Source organism: Heterocephalus glaber, unplaced genomic scaffold (assembly GCF_053883595.1).
Source record: "Heterocephalus glaber isolate CG9 unplaced genomic scaffold, H.glaber_assembly_v1.0 deba00001773, whole genome shotgun sequence".
Classification (NCBI taxonomy): domain Eukaryota; kingdom Metazoa; phylum Chordata; class Mammalia; order Rodentia; family Bathyergidae; genus Heterocephalus; species Heterocephalus glaber.
This window is the reverse complement of record NW_028258463.1, coordinates 4,983,267-4,988,984: the sequence shown is the minus strand read 5'-3', so window position 1 is coordinate 4,988,984 and position 5,718 is coordinate 4,983,267.

Sequence of the window (5,718 nt, the reverse complement as noted above, 5' to 3'; positions counted from 1 at the left end):
CTAAAAGAATATACAACGTATAAGGGATTCAGTGAAGAATTTACATGATAGAAAAATATATAAACAGATTCATAGCTATATGGCAGGGGTCATTAACACAGACACTGAAAGCTAGCACATTAATTCCTAAAGTTTCCAGTAATAGGAATTTGATAAATACAAAATAGTAGATATTTAAATTCATTTTTGAGTTTTGATTTCTGTACCAAACCTAACAGTTTCCTTTCTCTCTTTTCCAGCTGATTTCAATAGCCATGGGCTTTTGACAGGAACTGAAGCTTACTGTTCTTGACAGCCCTCAAGCTTTGGTTTTGCTCAACAAAGTGAGGCATTAGCTGAACAAGTGGGTTTCATAGCTAAAACTTCCTCTGGTAGCGATGCCAGTTTAGGGAAAAATCAGAGTATAATTGCTCTTTCAGGACCCTACATCCATTCTTTTAATCCTTCAGAATTCCTCAGAAAAAGAGAAGGAAAACATATTTCATTCCCAGTTTAAGTCACAGTGTGTCAGAGGTAGTATTTGGAGGGGGGAGGATATGACTTTTGAGAGAGAGAGAGAGAGAGAGAGAGAGAGAGAGAGAGAGAGAGAGAGAGAGAGAGAGAGAGAGCGCTCTTTTGACCATAAAGTACACTTTCTATGAGCAGGCTAAGAGGAGCAAAACCTCCTGTCTCATTCCAAAATTTGGATTGTACTCTTGAAGGTATTGCTGGACAAGCATGCTCATTATTCATTATAGAAAAATAAATCCTGTAAAATAATTTATAGAATATAGTGCAGGTTATAATAAAATTTAACATCAAATATTATTATAATTGATCAAAATCAGGCAAAGAAATACGTAACAAATAGGGGACATTGGGTGTAATTATGTCCTTATTTTTTTTAGGGCATAGTATCAATAGGAATGGAAACTGCTAAATTAGTTAATAGAATTTAGATATGTTATTTTTCAGGTGTATGATATTAAAAGGTTGGCTCTGAAAAACCTACAATTTTAATTCAAGGACTTTGAGTTACGCAAAAAAGGAAAAGGCAAGATATAGCACAAAAGGACTGTGAAACACAAAACAAACATTTAAAACAAAGATATATTAAAACAACAAAAAAGCAAGAACATGAAAATATTTTATTTGCAGCATGGGGGATAGAACCCAGGGCTTCATGTATGCTAGGTAAGTGCTCTACCACTGAGCAGCATCCCCAACCCCAATGAAAAAAATGTATCTCTTTAATAGTCTTTCAGGTCAATGAGTAAATCCAAAGAAAATATCAAAATATGCAGGACCTGAACATATTACTGTAGTGGACTGTGGATTGTGTTAGTATTATACCTAGTACACAGGCTGCCCTCTTACTAGAAACTGAGCCATGATGAGGACTTCTGCGAAAATTCTTCCTTGTTCTGGAGTGAACCAAAAATGTCAGTTATGAATAAAGAAACAAGGGGTCTAATTATTGACATGGGGGTGTGAGAGGCAGGAGAAGCCTAGGACCTTCAAAACATTTTGGAGCCGCCAATAATTCAACCCTAAAATCTATTCTACACATCAGCATCCTCTTAAACGAACTAGTGCATCTCATTTTCCACCAATTGAAAGAGGCTTTTAGTTTGTTTTACATAGCGCATCATGCATCTCTGTTCAATATAGTAACAAATAAGAAAGAATAACATATATAAATTAGCTGCTTATATAATTCACCAAACATTTGTTGAATGCTTATTATATGCTGTGTATAGAAATGGAGGTTAGGGAATAGGTATACAACAAATATAAATACACACACACACATGCACTCATATCTATAATGAGAGGAGGAAAAGTGAGGGTCTTTTGAAGGATATATGATAAAGTAATCGCAATGCATAACATCTCACACCAATTGAATTCTCTGCAAGCATGCATCACTATAACAACAAATGTTCTTTAAAATTTTTTAAATTTCAAAAAAATCTATTTTCATTTTGATAACAAAGAAATCCCTGCTGTCTCTTGTGTCTGCCCTTACAAAAAAAATGTCAACATTGTGTCTTTGGCTATAATCCACTGGTGAGAGTATCCCAGCAGGAATACAGCAAAATTCGGTAGTCTGGCTGGGGTTAGATTTCCTATTTTATCATCTGAAAAAAATTATACAGTAAAAAGCTTCCATAGCTCAACCTCCCTGGAACATTCATATATACACAATAAAGAGACTAAACATCATTTTAAAATTAAAAAGCCTATCCAAAGGCACACATTCGGCAGAACTGTATCTCCATAGGCACACGCACTGTACTGGTATACAATAAAGATCTTGTTTATTAAGGAAAACACATTTTAATAGTTTGGGAATTGAAATCTGGTTTCAGCAACCCCTTTTCCCTGTTGCAGTAAATTAAATTTAATACTGACAAGAGTAATATACATTAGGCTCCAGAGTAATAAATTTAAGCACCAAATTAATACAACTGGACTGAAATGAAGGGTCGAGGAAGAATATTATGGACAGAGCTGACTCTCTCAGTGATTGTTCTTTTTTTAATGGGGAAAATCAGACCTAAGAAGCAGAAATGCAAAACCAACTGCAGTCTCAGAAGCCTCCAAAGTTGCTGAAGCTGCTTTGTATGTCTCTGTTGAATTTCCATTAGCAGTATTTCATCCATTTGCTCGCCTTTCATTTCACGAACATCTTGTTAGTCCTTATGGCTGTAGAAACAACATTTTGATAGAAGAATTAGAAGCAATCCATGAGAACCTGGACTGAATGGCCAGGAAAAGTAGAAGGAAAGTATACCTTCAATAGGATGGGAAGTTTCCACCTTTTGCTACACCATAAATATAAGCAGTTTATAGAACAAATGATTTAATTTTTCAGAAAAATCCACATTCTGCATTTGTTAGGAGTTAAATGCTCTGTTAAACATTTAAATCACAATCATGGTAGTAAGAGGTGAAGATTCTCTTTGCTATTATGCTGCAATGTTACTTCCATTTCATAATTGATATTCCACTGATGGCCATTCTTTTCTTTGTCTTTAGTACTAGGGGTGCTATTTGCTTAGATAAGTATCCTTCCCATTCTCTAAGGGAGATGACAGGCTGTCCTGGCCTCACAGGATCTATATTCATTTAAACTGGCCTCAGAATCCTGTTCCCTGTGCTAGTGATTGGTTCAGAGAAGAGCAGGAAATTTAATTCTGATCAATAAAATGCAAAGAAAGGTCTGCTAGGGAACTTCTGCAAAGGGTTTCTTATTCTTTATTTAGGAAGAAATGTCTCCCCAATTATTACACAGCAGCACTTGCATAAAATGTCTAAAACTGTGATCACTTTTCCGGGACCATGAGGGAGGGAAGAATAAGAGCCTTGGTACTTGTGAATACGAGGATGTTTCCTCCAGACTCCTGGATACGTGAGCTAAAGCATCCTCGAGCTACTTAAACTTTTTAAAATGTTTCCCTCTCTGCTATCTGGACCCAAAATTATCCTAAGCAACAAAGAGGATCAGGAACCAGGTTTTGTTTTTCTCTGTTACTTAAGCAACCATTTCGTTTTGGTTCCTGCCAGGTGTCAAGCAGTATGCTTGGTGAAGGAGATATGATAGTGCCTGGGATTCAGGACAAACATGGCTCATCCTGCATGGAACCTACAGATTAGTGAGTATTCAAGTCCTTCAGAAAAATAATCAAATCTCAGGGGAATCATGGTGAGTACAAAACAATCAATGTCACAAAAAGTTATATTTAGTATGATTCTGTTTGTGTAACATCTTTGAAGAAAATTCTAGGTATGGTGAGCAAATTAGTTATTACTGGGTATTTTGTATGGTGGTATGGATACAAAGGTGTTGAAGTATGGAGCTTTGTGGTAATGGAATGGTTTTGTGGTAATAGTTACATGAAATGCATATATGGCAAAATTGCACCGACCTATTCACACACACACACACACACGAACACACACACAGGAGAGCCTATAATACTGGGGCTGAACAAACTCTGTGGCTTGTATCCATGTCAAATTCCTAGTAATGGATAGTACAGGATACCAGACAAAGACGATTTTAAAAAGAGTAAAAAATAATAATGATGATAATTGAAAATTCCAATTTTATGTTGGCAAATAAAACATATATATGTAATTTGTCATTTCTGAACTTTGGATTTCTAACCTTCCAAAAACACTGCTAAAACTACTACAAAGATTTTTCTATTTTTTTTCTTAGGGCTTAAATTAAAAAGTTCAGGGAAAACAGGAGAGAAGACACATTGGTGATATTCTGGTAATTGAAAAAGAGAAGCGCCAGTTATAGTGGGCTTATGACAACAAAGAAAGCCAAATTCTGAGCCAGTAGTATAACTGGAAGGGATGCAATGAATATTTCAAAGCCACTGAAAAAAGCTTAGGCTCAGACAATGCCAGGAACTTCCAGAATTAGGAGGAATGGGAGAGGGGAATAGCTAAAATATGTTTTATTGGGTGAAATAGTTTCAAGAATTACATAGAAATCTAGATCTCTTCCCCTACCTCATTCCATGCTTCTGAAAGCCTGCTCATCCTTCATCCTTGTGAAAGAATGAAGATTTATTCTTTGATGAAACTTACTTTTACCAGAAATTTTTACAGTTAAAATATGGGGAAAAAATTAAAAAAATAAAAAATATGGGCACCATTTGCAAAACAGGGGTGGTAAAATGACTATATGCATACTAAAGCCTGAGACCCTTGAGTATTTTATTTCCAGCTGGGTCGAACCATGCAGGCTGACAGTTTTTAAGTTCCAGGTAGGATTTTGGAAGAACTCTGTCTAGGAAACTTGACAAGCCCAAAGGGGGCAAAAAAAAAAAAAAAGACTTAATGATACTTTTTAAGTGGAGTGCTGTCTAGCTAACCATTGCAAAACTTCAGGGCTTAAAATAAAAGTTTGCATCTCAGCTCTGTGGGTAGGCTGAAAGATTCTTTAGCTCTTGTTGGCATTGACTAGAGGACTGGGATGGATGGAGTCATGTGAAGTCTTGACTGGCATCTCAGCTGGGACTCTTAGCTAAGGTCATCAGCTGTCCTTCAGGTGGGCCTCCCACATGGCTGCCTGGGGACCTCTGACCATAGAGACTGGTTTCTAAGTCTTGCTCCCCAGGGGAGAAGTTCAAAAAAGAAGTCTGCAAAAGATTAGACCCAAGAATGGCATAATATCAATTCTGCCACATTTTCTAAGTCAGCATGAACATTGGTGAGATCTCAGAGCCAGCTTCCGCTGGAAGTCACCAATACAATAGTCCACAATTCTGACTTCAGGGGTTCACTAATATAGAACTTAACCAAATAATAAAAGCAATACTCAAACTAAGAAAGCTTCACCCACAGCCGCAGAGATGCCAACCAGAATTCGAAGTTGCTTGCTCTTAACTATGTGCAAATGAACCACAATTTACTGATAACTGAGTCAAATCAAAGAGGAAACTGATGTAGGGGAGTTGTGATGGGTATCTCCAAGATAATGGAGAAAAGCCTTCAACACAGAAGAGAGCAAAACAAGGAAAGAGAAGTGGTTGCAGGGAACAAAATTAGAATATCAGAGATCATGCAGAGAGGGGAAATTATCAAAAATATATTATTAATATTCCCAGAGAGAATAAAAGAAGGTATATAAAAAGAATATGTACATTCAGGAAGGTTAGAACTGAGAAGATAGAACAGGGCACACCTGGAAAATAATTGTAGTAAGTCTCCAGTACT